Here is a 22,167-nt window from a genome sequence, read left to right as displayed (position 1 = left end):
GAATTCAGGGTTTTTACAGCTTGGCAAATACAATTTGCAACTTTATTTAATTATTTTTCACAAAAAAGTTGATTCCAACACAATGTGTTATTTAGTGTTATATATGAGTGGGAACTAATTATTAACCTGACCTTTATAGATGTTTGAATGTGGGATATTTTAAAACGAGGTCTAAAGCTCTACCCTCCTGTTTCCTTCACCAACTGCTCATTTGTTGTGAGTGCCTCATTAGAAAGCACCTCTGGGTTGTCCAGGGTCAGCCTCCATGATGGGGGGGCGCCCCCAAACAAACCTTTACTATGCACACAATAAAAACTGCCTTCGTGGAGCTTTGTGAGGGTTACAGCAGGGGCCCTGGGATGTCGGGGCCCTTGCACGGAGGGGCTAATGGGCGGGGACCAGTTTGTGCCTTTTTTTGAAATCCTCCCAGGTTCCTGCTGCGCTGCGTACTGCAGAAGCAGGCTGGGGGGGCGCACACACGCTGCAGCGCCACGCACCAACACTCATCGTTTCTAGCGGAGCCTGGGACCGAGACGCAGCGCTCACATTTCTCTTTTCGACTGCTCAAACTTCTGAGGCGGACACATCCGTCCAACTCGTCCCACTTAGTGGATTAAATTCACGCTTTCTCCTCTTTCTTTGCGTTTTTTCCCTCTCTCCTCTTCCTCCTCCTCCTCTGGTTTCGTGTTACAAAGCCTTGGGAGGGAGTTGTGCGCACAGAGCGAGTTGTTCTGTGTAGAAACTGAATGACAGGATCATTATGGCACGATTTGCTGCTTAGTCCAAACATTTCATATCAGAGAAGGACACAAGAGGGGCGAGGAGACGATTGGTCAGAAATTGATGGGGATGTGGAATAATTTCTAACTCAAACTAAGAAGAAAAAGATCCAACAACAAACGTGACGGTGGGAGGAGAAGGATAGCCTGCTGGATCCATCGGCAGAGGAGGAAAAGGCAGGAGATCATCCGCACCATCAGCGTAATAATAAGGTAAGTTTGGTGCCGTTATTCATCTAAGGGATAGATCAGAGGGCTGTGAGGGGGGAGAGAAGTAAAACATGGAAGAAAGGGAAGAAAAAGGAGCAGAGTGGGGAGCTTCAACTGTTGCAGTGAAGCAGATATCTGTATGGTTGATAGAAATAACGCATCGGAGATCCAGCGCGCTGCTGCTGGGGCTGGTATAGCTGGCATAGCGGTCCGCCTGGGCTCAGGTTGGCTCACCAGCTGCAGGGTTCAGCAACTTTACCTCACAGAGTAAACACAGCGCAGTGCGGCCAGGAGCGGCTGGAGAGGAAACATCTCTGAGAAGCTTTCAAATCAATGCAATCTTCAACACAAAGCTTAAGGCAGCCTGATGTGCGCAACTCTACTGTCTGCGTTATGAAAAAAGTAGCATCTGTGTTTTTGTCTTCAAGATCGTAGTGCTTTGCTGATCTTTGTGCCATTGGTGCTTTTTTTTTTTTTTATTCCAGGACATTTCTCACTCTGTAGTTTGGGTTTTGAGGACTGTTGGAACATTTTAAAGGATATAATCAGTGGGTTCTTATTTATCCTCATAGCAAAAATAAACATAAGGAAGAATAATATTTGAAATAACAGCAAGATTAAAAAAAACAAAGTTTGTGTAAAGTGCTGTGGTGGACAGAAAATGTTTATTCTATTTATGTGTGCTTTGACTCCATGACAAGAGAGACATCATCCATCTGATCAGCTGGTTTAAGCAAATATTACAGCTGAAGTAGCAACTTTTGGCAGATTGTTGACATAAAATCTTATACTTATGAGTTGCATTAAAGTTGCAGGGGGTTCAGCAATTATGTTTCTTTTTCATTTTGATAATTAAGATGTGATTTGTTTCCCTGCATAGTGACCACCTGTAAAATAGCTAAATACTGATTTCTTTCTGCTTGATTTCCGCTACAGTTTCAGCCTCCATTATAAAGCCATTCTATTTAAGCTGGACAGACATCTTCTTTTCTGACAGCCCAGCAGTATCTGTACCTGATCGTTCCCAAAAAAAACTCCTCCTCCAGTATTGTTGCATTACAATTTAGTTCATTTATTTGTTTATTGCTGCAGTTAAATTTAGTACCGATGAAGGCAACATTTAATTTTAAAGTAAAAATATAGCAAAGTAGCACACCTGCTTTAAGTGAAGTCATCAGTGAGGTCACAGATTTACAGCTTTTTAGATTTTATATTGTCAAAATAATCTGATCATGACATGCTTCATATGTAGCAAATTATACCAACATTAATATGTTTGATTTGCAGAAAAGCTTTTGCATCTTTATTATGAGTGTGGACTCAAGTAAACCCTTGCAATAATCCACAGTCTGGAAATATTGCTTTGGAGTGCTGTTACCTCCCTATTCTTTTACAGATTTACCTAATGAAGTAAGTATTAGCCTCAGTTGAGTGATTATTGTAATTGCTTGGGAGAGGGGGAGGGCCGGCGGGGCGTATGTCCACTCTGGACATTGAGTGGGGTGGGATTCATGGGGGGGATTTACAAGCTGGATGGTGCCAGCGCCAGTTAACTAACAGACAGTGGAGGGGGGTGGGGGGTAGAGTGCAGACACTATAATGCTTGTCGGAGAGGTTAGTGGAGGCATGTTATGACGCTGTGGGCTGGAGGATGTAGGTTTTATGCAAGCGTCACTGTGCTGGAGGGCTGGGAGGTTTGCATCATTGTCTCTGGAGCCACTGGTTTTCATTAGGTTGGTGGGGATTTATCAGGGCTGGATCCAGGAAGATTTGGGCCCCTGGGCTGAAGTCAGGTTTGGGGCCCCAGCCGCAGAAGTTTCATTCACTCATATGAGATAGAATAGATTGATTTAAAGGTACAAACAATTTAAACTATAAAAAGTTTTTTAAGTTAAGGATAAATAAAGGTTGCTTTAAGTTTTTTAGCTATTTTTCATTTTCTTCGCATTATGTTTTAAAATACTCGTTTTCTATAACCTTCTGTTGTGTAGGATCATAAACCGAAGTTCTTCAGTAATTATTTAAAGTGAGAATAGTTTCTGAAGTTGTAGTTTAGCTTAGCTGGATTTTTGGTGAAGATTACCTTGATTTTTACTGCTTGAATATTTGACCTATTCTGAATGGTTATTTTAACCTAATTTAAATGATCAATCTTAATTTTTGCTGTTATCTTAATTTTAAGGGTTGTCCAGATTGAAAAAAATGTTTGCAAAAGTTTTTTTTTATTCCAACTGAAGTATGTGGTGATGAAATTCAGTATCTGAACTGAACCAAAAAATAAAATATAAATAATAATCAAAAGAGACGAGTTAAGGTTGCTGCAGAAATGTCCCCCGATTCCAGGGTCAATTTGAGGTGTGGTTATGACATCATCATTCCTGAATAGTTGCGATGTTTTTACATACAAATTGAACTAGTTCAAGCATTTTATGTTTTCTTTGAATATTGCCAAAATCCTCTATTTACATTAAGAAATACTTTATTGACAAAATTATAGGGGCCTTAAAAACAAGCATTCAAGCTCTTTATAAAATCTCTTGCCAGTATTTTGAACTCTCAATAAATAAGTGTGTGTTAAGCAATCATTCTTAAGTGGTTCATCTCTAGGATGCTGACTTTGAAAAGTCACGGCGGCCAAAAGAGTCTAATCCTAATCAAGTGAAACTCAGAGCCTTTCATATAAACATTATTTACATTTGTTTTACTGATGAAGTAGATCAGGGTAACGAGGAGTTGTCAGTGTAACTGGTTTGGTCTTTAATACATCTGGATTAGTTTTGTTTTTATACAATGCTAATAACTTGAAATCGACTTTATGCTATAACAAAGGCTCGTTTTGTATTTGTTCACACACAACTCTACCAGACACAGCTTTCGGGGCCCCGCATGTTAATGCCTCCATGGAGCGAGCCACAGCGCTCCTGCAGACTGGATCTCTTTATTGTAGGACAGACAATAGACTTCACATCCTGACAACCAGCCTCCTTTCCATCTTCTCTTGGCTTCCTCTCGCACACTCAGCTAAAATGCAAACAACACACTGACACACATTTACTGCAGAACAACAGGGTTGAGCTAGGTGGTTCAGTTACACACGCATGCTGCTTCAAAGAGCCGTTTAAAGGAATAGTACACCCAAAACATGATTAGCCTTCATTTTCTACTCACCTCCATGCTGAACAACACTCTGGAGTACTTTTTTGATATCTCAAATGCATCTGGAGATCTGGGAGGCTTCTTGCTGTCTGCTGACATTCAAATAATGGAGGTCCATGGCGCCCGAGACAGAAAGGTCCATAAAAGTCCACAAAAACGTGTCAATATTCCTCCATACTGCTCGTCCAATGTAATCCAAGTGTCCTGAGTGGGTAGCATCCAGAATTTACTCGAAACGAAGTCATTTAGAATGTTTTTAGAGCATAAACAGTAGTGTATAGGATTTCCTAATAGCGCCCCCATGCGCGCTCACGATTCTACGGAAGCCGGCAGACCAAACCAGCGCATTCAGCTCGGCAAAGAACTCATGCTCTTCCTCAACACTGAAGTCCTCAGACATTTTTCTTTCGTTGTTTCTTTCTTTGCACAGGTAAACAGCACATTTCTTCTTCTACGCTTGCATTATCGGCAGACCAGACGCTGAATGCGCACTTTCTTCCGGTTTGGTCTGCCGGCTTCCGTAGAATCGTGAGCGCGCATGGGGGCGCTATTAGGAAATCCTATACACTACTGTTTATGCTCTAAAAACATTCTAAATGACTTCGTTTCGAGTAAATTCTGGATGCTACCCACTCAGGACACTTGGATTACATTGGACGAGCAGTATGGAGGAATATTGACACGTTTTTGTGGACTTTTATGGACCTTTCTGTCTCGGGCGCCATGGACCTCCATTATTTGAATGTCAGCAGACAGCAAGAAGCCTCCCAGATCTCCAGATGCATTTGAGATATCAAAAAAGTACTCCAGAGTGTTGTTCAGCATGGAGGTGAGTAGAAAATGAAGGCTAATCATGTTTTGGGTGTACTATTCCTTTAATGTTTTCTTAATATCATTTCAATACCAGGGAGACAGGAGAACCTTTAAATCCTTTTTTTGTGGCTGTTTGTGTTTTTTTCTGAGTGTCATTGACTCACTGCTGTTTCCAACTATTTCGCTTTGTCTTCCCCGCTTTCCTTATATTACTTTATCTGGAGAAATAGAATATAATCCAAAGCTCCAAATTTGAAGGTGAATGCTGCAAATTCAATGCCCTAAATCTTAATTTTAAGAATTGTTGACAGCTTGTGTTGAAGGAATGGACTTAATGCAAATTTCAAGGATAAAACATTTGAATTTAGGGGTTCAATGTATGCAGAGTACCTAGTAGTATTTAGGATATTTTGGTTCCAGACAATGTGCAGGCTGTTGCGTTGGAAAAAGATCTAGTGACAGAAAAGATAGGAACCAATTCTCTGCACTGTGAGAATACCACAATCAGTTTACCATAGCAGCAAATCAAAATAATGCTGCGGCTTGTGATAGCTTCATTAAAGGATACACTTTTCAAAAATAGTGCATCCGGAAATTGTCTGGATTGATGCGGAATAAAATAATACATTTTAAATAAATAAAATATTGTATAATAATACCTGTTTTTTTTATTTATTTGACAGGTCTAAAATATCTATTTACTTCTGGTTGCGATGCCAAAGTCCATATCAAAGGAATTTGCACCTATAGCACTAGGAGGCTTAAGTAAAATGAAATGGATCTGAGGCTCTATGAGAAATGGCTTCCTCTTGACGTTACATTAATCAGAATCAAACCTAAACAAAAACAAAGTTAAAGGAATAGTACACCCAAAACATGATTAGCCTTCATTTTCTACTCACCCCCATGCTGAACAACACTCTGGAGTACTTTTTTGATATCTCAAATGCATCTGGAGATCTGGGAGGCTTCTTGCTGTCTGCTGACATTCAAATAATGGAGGTCTATGGTGACCGAGACAGAAAGGTCCATAAAAGTCCACAAAAAATGTGTCAATATTCCTCCATACTGCTCGTCCAATGTATTCCAAGTGTCCTGAGTGGGTAGCATCCAGAATTTACTCGAAACAAAGTCATTTAGAATGTTTTTAGAGCATAAACAGTAGTGTATAGGATTTCCTAAAAGCGCGTTCACGAGTCTACGGAAACCGCGGCAAACCAAACCAGATGAAAGTGCGCATTCAGCTCGGCAAAGAACTCATGGCTCCCTCAACACTGAAGTCCTCAGACATTTTTCTTTCGTTGTTTCTTTCTTTGCACAGGTAAACAGCACATTTCTTCTTCTACGCTTGCATTATCTGCAGAGCAGACGCTGAATGCGCACTTTCATCTGGTTTGGTCTGCCGCGGTTTCCGTAGACTCGTGAACGCGCTTTTAGGAAATCCTATACACTACTGTTTATGCTCTAAAAACATTCTAAATGACTTCGTTTTGAGTAAATTATGGACGCTACCCACTCAGGACACTTGGAATATATTGGACAAGCAGTATGGAGGAATATTGACACGTTTTTTGTGGACTTTTATGGACCTTTCTGTCTCAGGCACCATAGACCTCCATTATTTGAATGTCAGCAGACAGCAAGAAGCCTCCCAGATCTCCAGATGCATTTGAGATATCAAAAAAGTACTCCAGAGTGTTGTTCAGCATGGGGGTGAGTAGAAAATGAAGGCTAATCATGTTTTGGGTGTACTATTCCTTTAACTGAGGGTGAACATCGGTCAATCTTTTAAGCGCTGGTGCTGACTTATGGCAAAGAGGCTGGAAAGTCATACGAAAGTTGCTGCTATTCTTATGAACTTGTCAGTAACATTTTTGGTTTAGTTTGGTTTGCATTAGTGACCCAACCAACACCTCAGAATGAAAGTGGGTGAGTTCCCCACCTACTGGCTAGGAAGAATTAAACTTTTTCTTATATCAACACCAAACTGAGAATTAAAAAAAATAGATTTGAGATTGTAATATTGTAATGTATTTACATAGGTATCTATTCCATTTGTGATCACAGAAAGGAATATATTTTTTTAAAGGTATAGGCATGATTAAGGCCACTTTAGAACAATATATGGACTTCTTAAACCTGCACTGTCTAACAAAAGCCAGATTTAAAAAAAAATTTCACAATTTATAAAATTTTGTGTTATTTGTCCACACTTATTTATTATTGTCTAATGATCTTGATGCATTTCTGTCTGTCTAATTTACTGTATTATTATTCTTTCCCCCTTATGTGTTTCTTTGCCCTTGCAGCACACAGTGGCATCGCTGAATAAGGGTCACAGTGCATCATAGGCATTACGTCGTCACTGCACCAGATGTCTCCTGTCTGCTTGCTTCATGTATGTTTGTGCAAGCTTAATTTCCATCAATGTGCTAAATGCATCAAGTCAACGCCACTGTTTCTGTAACCCGGACTGCAGGCAGCTGAATGCACAATGAAATCCCGTGGTAACGAGACCATTGATGCTTGACCTCACGCTCAGTGAAGTGTTTGAATCCCATTAGTCTATTTTAAATATAGAGAGGGGAAAAAGGTTGTCTGTCGTCTTTTGTTCAGCAATGGTTGATGCACTAGACTTTTAGTGGAGGGACCTTTTCATAACATTTCAGGTATAATTCTAGATCCCTTTCTGCGGGTGAAGAGAGTTCTCATCTCAGGATTCGCCCCCTGTGAAAAAGAAGCCACCCAAACAGAATAGAGCATCCACCATGTCTTTAATGCACCTTAGAGAGTGAGTGTGTGTTTGTATTGACCAGAAATGGCCCTTAGAAAGGCCAGAAAGCTGAAGCAGATGGGTCATGTGAGATCTCATGGGGAACAGTGGGGGGCAGACTTAGGCCGGACGGACTGATGTTTCAACAGAAGTAAGGGTGGAGACTTCCTTATAATGACAGCATGCTTAATGAACGGTGGTAAAGGAGCAAATTGGTTCTAAAAATCCTACCGGCCTCCTTATCACAGTTTAACATTTACTGCTAGATAAATAAGCTGTCATAGTTAGCAAAGATATGTGTTAACAACAAATCCCGGTGATAGCAGAATGTGAGGAAACCCCCACAATCTGAACAAAGAGACACGTGGTAATAATTCTTATTAGCACCTAATTAGCACATCAGGCCCTGTGTTGCCAACTAAAATACTCCTTGTAGTATATATTAATGTATTCTTCTAATTCTTCTCAATCAGGAAAAGTTATTTATGTTTATTATTTTTCCAGATCATTAATTTGTTTTTTCTTCCTTTTTGATCTCTTGTTCCTAGCAGAATATAGTCATATCTTCAATACAGTCACCGTTTCACAAAAGGTTTGGATGTTTGATTGCTGAAGAAGTCCTTTGCAAGATGCCGCCCTTTTTTAAAATTCAAAAATTGTTAACTTTGAAAGCCGTTTCTTAACACATCAAAATATATATTCTGTTGATGTTTCATATGTTTAATTATCTTTTAGAAGAACTTTGGCTCCCTCAGCAAGGTGTTTGAATATTATTACTTTACTTTAAATCAGGCATGCCCAAAGTCTGTCCTCAAGGGCCGCTGTCCTGCAGGTTTTAGAGGTTTCCCCACTTATTCTGATGATTGCAGTTCAGCAAAAGCCTGTTAATCAGCAATCAATGGAAATCATCTGTGCTGAAGCAGGGAAACCTCTAAAACCTGCAGGACAGCAACCCTTGAGGACCGACTTTGGGCATGCCTGCTTTAAATGTTTGACAGTTTTTTTTTTCATTGGATGTTAACTGAGGCTTTTAGGTGATAATTTTAGCCTATAGAAAGATGGGTCGATACTGCAGCAACATAAGCATGTATGCAATATTTGGACCAGCATTGAGTAAATGCAAAATTCTCAGCAGCCCAATAACTAGAAAAACCAAAACCAGACCAAAAGTCCCCTGGTAAGGTCTCTAAGTCTCTCCACATCTGGATAGATTATTACTAAATGTAAAGCAAACATTCAATTTTACTTTTTTTTTTTTCACTGTGAACTTTAACATCTGGCTTTTGGTTGAATAGGCCAAGTGTTTAATCAGTATTTCATTGCATGGCAATGGACTCTTCTTTAGTCATGGGTATTTATTGACGCTGACTCTAATCAATGCTAATGAGAACACAATGAATAAGAAACACATTTTTTATTAGTCAGAGTCATTTTTCATATCATGACATTTTTTTTACGCACTATAACCCAGCTTACTGACTTGAGGGTTTTATGTGGAGCCCGGAAACTTACTAACATATTGGTGGCAAAAATGGGAAAGTTAAAAATCATCCACAATTAAAAACAGCCCTTGGTTAGTAATTAGCCATCAGGCTGGACAAAAAGGCGCTGTTTATCTCACCACAATGCATAGTGAAAAGAAAGCTTCAGCAAAGAGTATAAATTTACAATAAAGTCTACATAACAACAACTACTGGGGACAATCTACACCATTTATTTGGAAGTGGGGCTAAGAAAAATCCTTTTCTTTCCTACTGTCGCAAACAAAAACATCCAACATTTCGCAAACTCTACTGCAGCTTCAATTGCAACCATGAAAGGATGGGGACCTTCTGCAGAAAAGCTTCCTAGTTTGGTATAGAGGCAAATCTATAGCGTTAAGAGGCTGTTTACTGTTTGCATTAGCACTTCGCAATGCAACGACACTTTAAAATAAAAGGAGCCATTACTTCTGATCCAAGTATCAGCTTAATTTCAGATATAATAAAATATTTATTTACAACACTTGGTGCATATTGATGCTCCATGCTGCAGTCTTAAAAACTGGCCCATGTAATTTGAGAGGATCAGTGAATGAGTCATGTGAACCAGAGCATCACTTTATGGCAGTCTGAACTTAAACATGGCAGCTAACTAAACTAAAAGTTGTTGTTAGGAAACTAAACAGATGTGACCTTTATCTGACTCTGAAGAGGTTAATATGTCTGCTATCAGATTTCAAAACACAGTCAGAGACTTTTCAATTTGGAAAGAGTGCATTTGTTTTCAGGGCACTATATCTGGAAGTTATAGTTCTGGCATCCCTTGTTGCTAAAAGTTATACAGTGTTGCTTTAAAGCTTTTTATACATCCCACCTCTGCATTTATTCTCTTTAACGTTGGCTGATAATGTATTTTTTTTGTGTGTGCAGACAATAGATAGATATTGTATCTAAATTGTTGGAAAAATTGATTATAATCTTTTTGTAAGCCTTGGGTTTGACAGGATGCCTCTCACGTGCACAAACATGCACACTAGGCTGGTCTAGGTAGCAAAGCAAACAGCAGAAAAATTCATGTTACAAAATACATGGAAGAAGTGTGTCTCTTTATTCTCTGCTGAAACCTCCATCGCTGATCTCACCCAGTTTTAGTGCAATTCTTCTGTAATGTTTGCTTTGTTCCATTTACAGCTAGACACCAAGTCAAATATCAAACTAGACATTTTTTTGTCAGATCAATAACAAAAAATGAAAGTATAAGCAAACTATGTGAGAAATTGAATTTTTTAGATTAAGCTAACCCAGTCTTTCTTTGATAATATGTTGAATATCATGAAAATATACAGAAATCAACAAAAAAGCTTTAATTAATTAGGTTTATCATAGAAAATCCTTTTAAAAAATGTTTAAATTCTATAATATCTGATGTTTCTTTAAGGAACAGTTTTAGTCATTCTGGAGCTCATGCACTTCACTGCAGAACCTGTGGCCATGTATTAGTGGAAGAGAGACCTGCTGAGAAGTTTCCGTCAGGCAGTGAGGATGGATTCAGGGGCTTCTGGCAGCAGCTCTGATTGCGGTTGCTCTAAGACGTGATGCTTTTTCTCTTTTCCATCTATGCCCTCTCTTTAAGTATCCTCTCCTTCTCTCACTCTCTCTTAGTGACAATCATATTTTTTTCTCTACTTCCTTTCCCTCTATTCCTCTAAGTTTCGGAAGCCCAATGAGGTCATTTTTGCATTGCCAAAGTGTAAGCACTCGCCACTTATATATCTCAACTTTAATTGAACAGACAAGTGCATATTCAGCCCATTGTGAATAGAATGATACAACAGAGAGTGGTATAATCTGTTTGGTGGTTTCTAATAGAAGTGCCAGTGCGCTGAATGCCCAGAGAGCAGCCATTATGGATCTTTTTTTCCCCCCTTTCTAACGAATCAATTCACGCAAATTAAATGAAGTCCTATTGACGTTTCTGTCAAAAATTAACTTCATTATCAGAAAAACGTACTACTCTCTGAGCACGGAATACAACGCAGTGATAAATATTTGTCGCCAGCGATGAATGTTACATTCCTCCTTTGGGGCAAATCAATAAATAAATAAGCCCAGAGGGAAAAAGGGAAAATGTTTCCAGGAAAAACTGACTTCAGGAAAACCCAATATGGAGCATAATGACATCCTGGAATCAAATATGGGGCCAGGACAATCTTTTTTTCCCCTTTTTCGCCATGGAAGTTTTGATTGTCAAAGCTTTTCATTGCGACATGCAATTTCACTTCTGTTTAGCTGATCAATGCAATTATAAATAAAAAAAACAAAAACCTTAGTGTGCAGCGGAGAGAGACATCACCCAAATGTAATTACTGTTTTCTGATCTAAGTGAATGAACAGATGGAGAGAAATCCATAGCTTCCAGTCATGACATCAAGGATGGTGCTTTCCTTCTGCAGAGCAGCACAGTTGAAGAAGACATTCGGTGGAGTTCCTCTGGGTGGCTCTGCATAATTAATGACTGGTAGAAAAGAAGGGCAGGGCAGTCCTGACCCACTTGTGTTTAAACAGCTGACCACCACTGGCCATCTGCCGCCCGCCTCCACCTGCTCTCTCTCACCGTCTTACTGTTTATCGCTGAATTGCCCCGCTCAATAACTTGGTTTCTTTTCAAGGATTTATGTAAAGCAGGACACTTAATTAGAGCTACAAGGTGAAATGGATTTTTGCTTATTAGAGATTTCATTAAAAGGGGAGTGTGTCCTAAATATCGACATACGGAAGATTTAGTGAAGAAATGTGAAGATCTTCTTCATGGTTCAAGAATTAAAGAAAATTAAGGGATTGGTTTGGAAAAAATCAAAGCAGAGTCAGAAAAGTGCAGCTGTTTGGATTAGAGGGATAGATAGGAAAACGTTTTGTTTCTGCCTGGCTAGTTTTATGGTAGTCTGCTGTTTTACATGACTTAACAGGATGCTTTGTTTTTGGAGAAGCTCCCATTGTTGCTGGGCATTATCTCCTCCATGGCGTTTACTGGAGAGCTGACTGTAGAGTAAAGGCCATGCCCTTGCATATGTAGATAGATACAACAAAGCTGCACTTGGATTTTTGTACATATAGGGCCGGATCTATCAAAGGTTTGCGTGTATTAAAACGTGAGCTATTTCACTGCGCACGCTAAAAAATGTACAAACTGATCTATCAACAGCGTGCTAAAAGGATTTGGTCTTTAAAACGTGCTAAATAGCGCCTCTTATCCATTTAGTACTTTTTCTGCAATGAATATGCAATATGGGGCGTTTACACGCAAAAGTGCGTCTTGTGGGAGGAGAACATGTAAATATATTAATTTAGCACTCGCAAAGTGATTTATAAAACCTGAAAGCAATTTTGCTAACGGTATCTGACTCTATAATTAACACGTTTCAAAAGAAGGTGCAAATGGTCTGTATGCGTAATTGCGCACAAATGGCAGCGGTTATTGTCCCAAGAAGGAGACATTAAAATGAAGCAAGGAGACGCAGAGAACGCATTTTTTCACTCGGTGTGAATATTTTTGGAATGAACGAGGAAACGGTCATCAAAACATATCGTTTATCCAGCATTGCCATTTTGAAGCTGCAATTCCAGTGATTTGCTCCTCACAGAGCGTCAGCTGTACTTGTTCCTCAATGCTGGTCAGAGGCATCTCATCTACTGTGCCCCCTCCTGTTTTGTTTGCAGATGTTTTGTTATATGCCAGTTTTTCTTTGGGTCGCCTTCTAATATCCTGGTATCTTCTTTTTACTTCATCCACTGTTCGCAAGGTTTCACCAACAGCGTTTACTTTATTACAGATTTGTTCACATATAGCGTTCCTTCTCTGGACAGGCACACTTCTTTGCTGTAGCTCACTTAAATGTTTGTTGGCTTCATCCACCAATACCTCCACTTCCATGGGGTCGAATTTCCTTTTGCGCCTTCTGCTGTCCAAACTCGCCATGCCGCAAACCACAAAACGCGCAAAACCATCATTTAAATAGGGCGTCTCCAACAGTTTTGCACCTGCCACCAGTTACGCAATCGCTCTTGTTAAATCACCCGCAAACCATGGATCAGCCCCTCGCGCAAAATTCCAGTTTGCGAGAGCGCAAATTACTGCACGTAAAATTGGATCTTGATAAATCCGGCCCATAGAGACTGAGATTTCTTTAAACAAAAATACGTCCAATAGTTTTTTTTGCTTTAGGACTTTTTCAACTTCAGAATCTGTATCTATGCCAGAGTTTCTAATATGTAAAAGTTTGAAGATATTTTTTTAGACCCCCTGATCAGAACCTTTGATTTAATATCTTGTTAATGTAGAAAATATCACCACCCATCTGATTATTATTGGTGATTCAGCTTTTTTTACTGGAACTTTAGACAACATGGGGATGAGGTTTTTCCTTGTCATGAATTTGGAAACTATCCAGGGTCTTCTACACCCTTAACCCCCACCTCTCTTGACCGTGCATAGAGAAAGAAAGTCTGATTTTTTTCATATTATAATGTGTATGCTAATGCTGGGCTTAAGTAAAACCTACTGGACAATCCAGAGTGTAAAAGTAGCTTAATTTTCTTCCACGTTTGCACTTTGTTCAAATTAGATGACTGAAGGTGATTGCAACTATCAGGTACTTTATTAACTCAAGTCAAGTCATACTGAAAGATTGGTGTAAAATTTTCCATCTAAGGAAAACCAGATGATTGTGTTGAGTCATTGACAGGGTTTGCTCTTACTGAACGGTACCACTTGCATTATGTTGTTGAATCTGCATGAACCACTCACTCTAAACATGCATGCAAAGACAGTGGAGAGGAAAAACTCTCGATAAACACAAAGAAATCCCCAGCAGAACCAGGCTCAGTGTAAGCAACCTTCTGCCGAAGCCAACCAGGGTTCAAGAAGGTAGAAGTTGAAAAATAATATAGAAGCACAACACTATCTATGTTCGAAAAGGTAAAGTAAACTAGCTTCATAGGTGGCTCCGTCTAGGAATGAAACAGTACTGTGTAAGGGTTAACTTAGTAAGAGACCAGGAAACAGTATTAAACAAACTATGGTAACTGCTAATAATGCTAACACTATATCCACATGGCATTTACACATAAGTAAAATTCCTGTGCATACACTTGCAAGAATGTGCTCTTTTTACATTTTTTTTCTCCTAAAGATGACTCTACCTCTGCACATAGCAACTTTAATCAGCCAGTTGTTTGGATCCTGGACTTCCACTAATGATGTCTAAACAGAATAAGAGCTTATAGCACTTACTGCCCAGGAAGAGCAGTAAGTGTTGCAGTTGTCCTATAAAGAGCTTTTGCTTTAGTAACAAAATGTAGATAACAATGAATATGACGTTAAAGATTCCATTATTTTAACCTTAGTATTACTCCAGCAGCATTAGAGATTTTTTTTTGTAAATTTCATGAATCTAAACCCTTTAAAAAAATAATACTGGTAGTTAAATTTCTCTTTTCATGCATTTTTAATTTTCGGCACAATAAACACTGCATTAATCAACTTGATAGAGGCTACATGGTAGCAAGTTTAGCTAAGCTACAGTTAAGAAAAATACCTTGCACACTTATGATAATAAGGTAAATAGTATTCGACTAAGAAATATTGTATAATATAGAGCTATTTGTGAACATCCAACCAAGAAGCCAGCTAGAGGATACTGAACAAATAAATGGGCATAAACTTTTGTATCTGTTCTTCAATGCTTTGAATATTGCAGCGCTGTCTGAAGAGGTTAATTTACTCCAGGCTTGCCTTTATTTTCTACTGAGCCAAAGACACATGAAAGAAATCATTACCTTTTTACCGACTCATTCTGTCTTGATTATGAGAGGTTTGTCATTTTGTCTGTTCTTAATTGGGGTTGAAACTGTAGCAAAACAGAGGAGAAAGAATCATACACTCTGTGACAAAACAGATAGCTGGTACAGTTGTGTTTTGGGGGCACAGTTAGGTACTTAGTGTTTTTTTCTGAGGCCCCAGTACGGATGGTTGTTGTTTAATTTGTTCTGAGTCAGCAGATCTTTTCTGGCTCAGTGCTCTGTGTATCGAAGATTCTCGAATTTGTTCTCTTTCTCACTTTTTGTTGTTTGAATGATACTCAAAGCCAGGATCATATGCGATCGTGGCGATTCTTGTCAAGTACTGATGGCAGCAATATTTGTTGAAATTGTGTGTCCTTCATGTGAACTTAGAATGATATACGATTTGAATATTCAGCTCTTGTCTCTCGCTGTGATTTGCTCTTTTCTCCATATCGTGTTCAGGGTAGCGTCACAGGAGAGCAGTTTTAGAACACAGGCTCATGTATAGTTGAGATATTTGTGCTTTTATGCGTGGATGTGAATAATGATGCAGATGTAGTTCAGTAGGGGGTGTGCAAAGAAAAGTAGGCCCCTACCCTCCTCCTTCCTGTGCTAACCAGAGCATGGTAGTTTGTTTTTATTGCAGCCCTTTTTCTGGCATTGTTCTGGTCTGACAGAGCTCACCCTCCCAACCGTGGGACCAGCCGTCAGTGTACAGGAACTGCCCGGAGCGTGCAACATCACACACAACAACACACACAGGAACTGGGTCTGCTGGAGCCTGTGTTACAGACACCGCTCCTCCTGAGCCATTGCCCCATGCTCACACATAAAGTTTTGAGGGAACAATAAAAAAGCTGCCCTGTGGCTTCTAGGCTGGTAAGCTGCAGCTTATCCGGGAAGGAGCTGCAGCAGTGGTAATGGTCTCTCTCTGGGGTAGGCACTACATTGGGACCCATGCAAGGCTTATCAGCAGCAGGAGGGCCCCTGCAAGACTGGTCTCTGAGATCTCCTCTGAGTTACTGTGTGGGAGTAGCTTAGTTTTTTGGAGGCTGAGAGCTACCCTGCCTATTTCCTGCAGCCTTGCTGGAAAATCAGTTAGTCATTAGCCATGATTAGGAAAGAGAACAGCTGTATGAACAGTGAGGCACCTCTAATTGGAAATTCAAAGTTATTGCAGTGTTCCTAACAGCCTACAGAGTCTAAATGGGAAGTCAATGCTACTCCTAATTGTTCAAAAACCAATGATGGAGCAATGTGGCTTTTACTTCTCACTGAGGACTTGTTTCAAGCAGAGTGGGGAAGGTTTTTTTCACACATTTTAAAAGGCTCCAAATTCCCTAAAGTTGAGGTGAACTTATCCTATTTAACTCTAGATGTCACTGAAATACAATCTGGATTTATTGAGTATAGAGAGGATTGGGACCCCTTGGCCCCTGACGTACTTATCAGATGCCTTTAGGACAGGACGAAAATTACGTCACTCTGACAAATACAGGCTCTGGTTCTTAGCTTTAATGAAAGAGAGACCTGTAGGAAATTTGCTGCACAGAAATCATGGCAACTTCCTGTTGAATTTCCTTCAGCTTTATTATGGTACATAATAAACCTAAAGCAGGGATCCCATCAGAAGGCCTTACCTTCTAACAGTAGACACCTCAAGTAGACATATTTATTTGTTGTTGGCTGTGTTTTAAAAAAAAAAATTTAAGATAGGAAAGAACGTTTCTTGATTTCATCTTAAAAACTAACTTACAAGAAATGTTTACTCAATAGGTGCTGTCCAATTTAAGCCCAAAGAAAAACCTTCAGTCAGGCTTAGCCTCTTTGATCACCTCCATCACATCTCCCCAGGATCTTTTTTAAAAGCTTTCTTGGAGGCAGTCCTGACCAGAAAGGGCAGATTTTCATTGTTCTGAGTGTTAAATCTTGAAGGAGTAATCAGATGGGAAAAAAAACCACAACCTAATGCCACATTTAGGACTTAGTGTTTGTTCCTTGTTTTTGTAAAGCTTTAACCTTCCATTAAATTGTTTTGTTTGATTCAAATGTTTTCTCAAAAACTATACTGTAAGACAAAGTCACAGTAGAAGTTAAAATAGCTTTCCTAGACTTCCTGCTGTGAGTAGTTGTTAATAATTCATATTGTGAACAGAGCCGATGCCACACCATGTGTGTAACAGAGTCTTTAAAACAGTGTTTTAGCACAATTTCAAAACCAAGAGAAAATAACTGCACATTTCAACCTAAATAGAGCATCACATATTAGCAAGTAATGCAACTACAGTCGCCATTAGTAAAACAATAGTCTACATGCTCATTACTTTAACACTGAGATTTGAACACCGCTGCCAGCATTTCCAAACACAGCATGCTGCATTACAGATAGAGGTCAAAAATCTTCTTGTTATCTCCTTCATGTTTTGCCCCCTTATTTTCTTACAAATGTGAAATATAGTTTCCCTTCAAATACTGTGTTGTCTGAGAGACCTGGAAGCACTCAGCATGGTGCGTTCACTGACTAGGACTAGCAGTCAGAACACGTTTAATAAAACTGGAAGCGCAGACAGCTTGCAATTCTCTGCTGATGCTTCTCTGACTGTCAGACCGAGATAGACCAAGGGTCTATTTTGGTCGTACCTACGCAGCAATTTGTCAGTAATGAAAGTTGTGAGTCAGGAAGGAATCGAGACACAGTGACTGTAGAAGTAAAACACATCCATTTGAGGCAAATACAAACCAAAACGGTCAAACTGTGACATAAAGCTGTTGGTAATACAATATTAATGTGCAAATGTGTTTCTCACAGCCCATAGAACAGTCTTAAAATCTTGCAAGCAATACAGCGTACAAAAATAGAGTACTTACCCATGATCGGAGCTCAGAAGTACAAAAACAATAAAAAAGGTGACACATTGATCTTGTTTGATAGAATTATACTTAATTTATCATTTGACCTAATCACCTGGAGACGTGAGATTTTTCTTTTTTACTTATTAAACCTTCCATATTTATTTTATTTATTGGGCTTATACCACTATAAGAAATTTGCCAACAAAGAACAGCCTTTGTTTATTAGTGTTAGCTCTGTTCAGTCCTTAATTGGCCTTGCCTCCTATCCAGTGCTAGAGTCTGCTTTGACTCCAGCTGTATCAGCAGCTGTAGAGACAATAGTACTGTTCTTTAGGTGTTGGTGGGGTGGTGCGGACTCCAGGGAGTTAAGAGAGAGAAACATGCTCAGTGTTTTCCAACTCACCCACCCCTATCCTGCTGTAGACACACCTTTGACCCCCATAGCCCCCAACCCCCATCTCCTGCTGCTCTTTTCTAGCCCATTGCACTCTGCGTGATGTCTAAGTTGTCTGAAGAAAGACAAGGAAGGTGAGGGGGGGGGGGGGGGGGGTGATCTGTAGGGTGAGGCTACAATAATATGACAGATAGGAGATAAAAGAAGAGAGGGACAGTGATTTGGAGTGGAGTACAAAAGCTTTAAGGAAGAGAGAGAAAGAAAAATATAGTAATGTACAGAGGTTGTTAGGTTTGGTCTTTTTCCTGGAGAGAAAAAGAGATTGAAAAGCAAGGAGGAGGCCAGCTTGCCCAGACACCAACCCTGAAAAACATAGATAAGAGCCGCCCAGCAGTCAACAATTACACCATCAATTTCAAGCCTGAATTTCACCTTCTTCTCTTACTCCGTCCACCGTCTCATCTTTAGCTTCTTCATACTCACTCTTATTTTCTTTTTGCTCCTTGAGACATTATCCTTTGGAAATTTCTTATACAGGCTTCTACAAACACACTGTGCAACATGTTAGCTGTCATTGTTCTTCACCAAAACTTTCATGCTTTGCAAGAACCTTGAGCTAAGTATTGCATTGTTAAGTATGCCAGCATTACAATAATCATTTAATTCTGACATACTTCACTGCAATAAACCTATCAACTTAAAAAGGAATTAACTATTAATGTAGTACCAAGAATTCTTTTAATTGGTGTATTTTTACATGGTTAATTTATATCGGGGAAAAGAATTGCATGTTCGATTTTCCAAACCACTTGTGGCTTTTGCTCAACATAGCGTAAGTAACTGTGTCTTTCCTCATTTTGCAAATAGTTTTACAAACTCAAATAGATCCTTATGTGCAAATGTCAGTTTAAATTATACGTTATATATGGCGTGTTATATATAAATACATGTTACTGAACTGAACTGAATTATAAAGATCAACAAGCATTGTGCTAGTTGTCAGTAGTACACATGGTCAATGTTTTCAAAGTTTAGATCAGTTTATTAATGAATGAACAGTAATAGTATCTATGCAAAAAGCACCAAACAGTTCCCCAAATTGTCCTTGAATTTTAAGCTTGAATCCTTAACCCTTTTGAAATCTTGTGCATGAAAAGTTATCCTGATAGTGGTGAAACAGCCGTATATATTTTGAGCTCTGGATGAAGGACTCTGAGCAGGTTAGTCAATTTTGCTAATGACTGTGTGATGTGTTTTGAGAAATAGATATAATGTTTACCACGTGTTAAGGATGAGCTTGCAAATTTACCAAAGGAATCAGGATAACTGTAAGGAAATATCATTATAGCACAAAGATAAAAATCTGTTTTACACATGAGCTACATTTAGCAGCAGTCTCTGGTTGAATGCATGTATTTTTCCCAAGTTCGAGTTGCGAGAGCTGCAAAGCCTTTATTGGAAATTTGTAGCTGTGCTGAGTTTCAGCTGAATGTAATTTGAGTCCTTGCCGTGACAATTAACCACTGATTTGAAACAGACACAAAACACAGGCACTACTCAACCAGGGAAAAAAAAGAAATGTGAGCTGTTCTTAACTTATTTTGTGCATATGTTTCATCAACAACAGGTGTTCATCCAAAACAGGTCTACAATTAGTGAAATACTGACTCAATTCCCAAAGCACGAAAACTTTCACCTTTCCCAACACATTCAAATCACACCATTTGAGCACACACAAAAATTCCCATGTGTGACATATGGGACAGTTTATCGCATGGTGTTATTTATGGTCCTTTTTTTCACCTACCTATTAAGAAAAAAGTCTTTCTTGTTTTAGTAACAGCGAGGAGGAGAGAAAGAAAACTATTTTTTTTTAGATTTATATTATTTTTTTCTGCCCCAGGTTGCACCAGCTGCACACACTCTCACCCATATGCCTTATTCTGATTCTACGAGCACAAGAAAATCAACAAAATGTATTTTAAAGAGCCTGAAACCTAATGCGAAGAGACAGTGAGGGAAAAAAGGAGGGATCCCAATGAAACCCATCAGCTAACCCCCACAACAGGCTTACTAGGATGGATGGATGGATGGATGGATGGATGGATGGATGGATGGATGGATGGATGGATGGATGGATGGATGGATGGATGGATGGATGGATGGATGGATGGATGGATGGATGGATAGATAGATAGATAGATAGATAGATAGATAGATAGATAGATAGATAGATAGATAGATAGATGTTCCACTGATATAAAAAAAATCATTTAGAGCTGTATCAAATTGAAACGATATGGTTAAATGCTCCCCAACCAGCTTTTAAAATTCATTGACCATCTATCCTCCCTCCATTTTGGTCCAAGCGGGTCTGATTTGTGTACCAGGATTAAATTAATCAAATTGGCTTTTTCCTCCCTGTGGAGAAAGACCATGTTTTTCATTAATTGATTTTGAAATGAAGTTAGCTGCTGTGTCTTGTGGATGAGAGCCTTGGTCTGTGTGTCTGTCTGCAGTCTGCTGGGTGTGGTTTCAGCACAGTGTGTCATGGTGTTGAAAGCACTGCAAAAATTCTCTATCTAACCAAATCTTCGAATCTTAGATCTAGCCAAAAATCTTTTTCATCCTGAGATTGTTGCACTTTTTTTGAGTAGAGAATCTTCTCATAAGAAGATAAATAATCAACAGAATTTGCTCCTGCTTAGTTTATCAACAAGATCAAAAGGATGTTTTGGCTTTACAGATTAAAAGACTTAATTACATGGGCATATTTTCTGTGTTTTTGGTTCAAAACCTTTTTTCATTTTTCCATTTTCAAAACAGTGAAGGAAAAATATTGTGTTTTGCCTTATTTATGGGAGAAGGTGCCCAGGGGGAGAATGAATTAGCTCCCTATTTCATGCATTCTGGAATCTTTAAACAATTTACCCCAATTTCTGCATCTCTTGAGAACATCTTTTTAGTAGCTTTTTAAGGAAAGTAGATGTTTTTTTAGCTTTATGCACCAACAAGAACTTTAAAAAAATAATTCATAAAAAAATACATAATTCAGGAAAAGCACTGTAATTGAATTGAAAGTTTCAGATGTTTACGATCTTTAAACAGTTTCACCGTCTGGTATGCTAAGCTCACCAGTAGCTAAAATTTTTAACATTCTCTATCAAAAAAAATGTATTGCCTTGACTAAACCATAATGAAATTTCATTGATCCAGCTGGTCCACAATGCACACCAAATATGCAGATAGAAATTAAAAACACTAATACAGATAAAGTCAGGGGGAAAATACAAACTATTTAACACCCTTGGATAAAGTTGTAAAAATATAAAACATCCTTATAAGAAATAAAATACTTGAAATGAAATGTTTACATAAAATAAATAAACATAGCTGTTTATGAAGTGAAGCAGTGGTCAGATTGTCAGCAGGGGTGTTTGAGGAGGAGATAGATACTGATTTTACACCAAATATGAAGTTCAAAGATATATGTGGTTAATAATCAATTTTTCCACATCTGCACCAGGTTCTAGCATGTCTCCCTTAACCAGGTTAGGATTTGTCTATGGGTTATACGAGATATCTTTATTGCATTTTTTGCACGGTGATTTCAGATAATGAGATTTCACCTTCTCATTACCTAGCTTTAAAATGTTCCAACTATTCAAAGCTATTTTCAGAATGAAAAGAGCTCTCAAACCTTTATGCAAATAAGCTATAGCTAGCGGCAACCCCCTACTCTGTTTGCACTTGTATTTTATAAACATAGAATGGCTGCAGATAGATGCACATAGATGCACAGTGGTGGAACTGTAGATTTTTAGTCCAAAGAAAGACCCAGAAGAGGTGGATCCTCCTGCACAAGCA

The 22,167-nt window shown here is 39.0% G+C and overlaps 1 protein-coding gene across 4 annotated transcripts in view; it reads left to right on the top strand.

The window, feature by feature from the left end:
* Window positions 1-454: 454 nt before the first annotated feature.
* Window positions 455-22,167, top strand: part of sema4c (sema domain, immunoglobulin domain (Ig), transmembrane domain (TM) and short cytoplasmic domain, (semaphorin) 4C) — a 147,951-nt gene continuing 126,238 nt past the window's right edge. For all 4 annotated transcript variants that reach the window (XM_038297055.1, XM_038297053.1, XM_038297051.1 and 1 more), the window contains exon 1: window positions 455-992. The gene's annotated coding sequence lies outside the window, so the exon portion shown is untranslated. The remainder of the gene's footprint in view (window positions 993-22,167) is intronic.

This window comes from Cyprinodon tularosa, unplaced genomic scaffold (assembly GCF_016077235.1).
Source record: "Cyprinodon tularosa strain WSP-4 unplaced genomic scaffold, ASM1607723v1 ctg380, whole genome shotgun sequence".
Taxonomy (NCBI): Eukaryota; Metazoa; Chordata; class Actinopteri; order Cyprinodontiformes; family Cyprinodontidae; genus Cyprinodon; species Cyprinodon tularosa.
The sequence above is the reverse complement of the archived record's forward strand: the minus strand, read 5'-3'. Positions and strand labels throughout refer to the sequence as shown.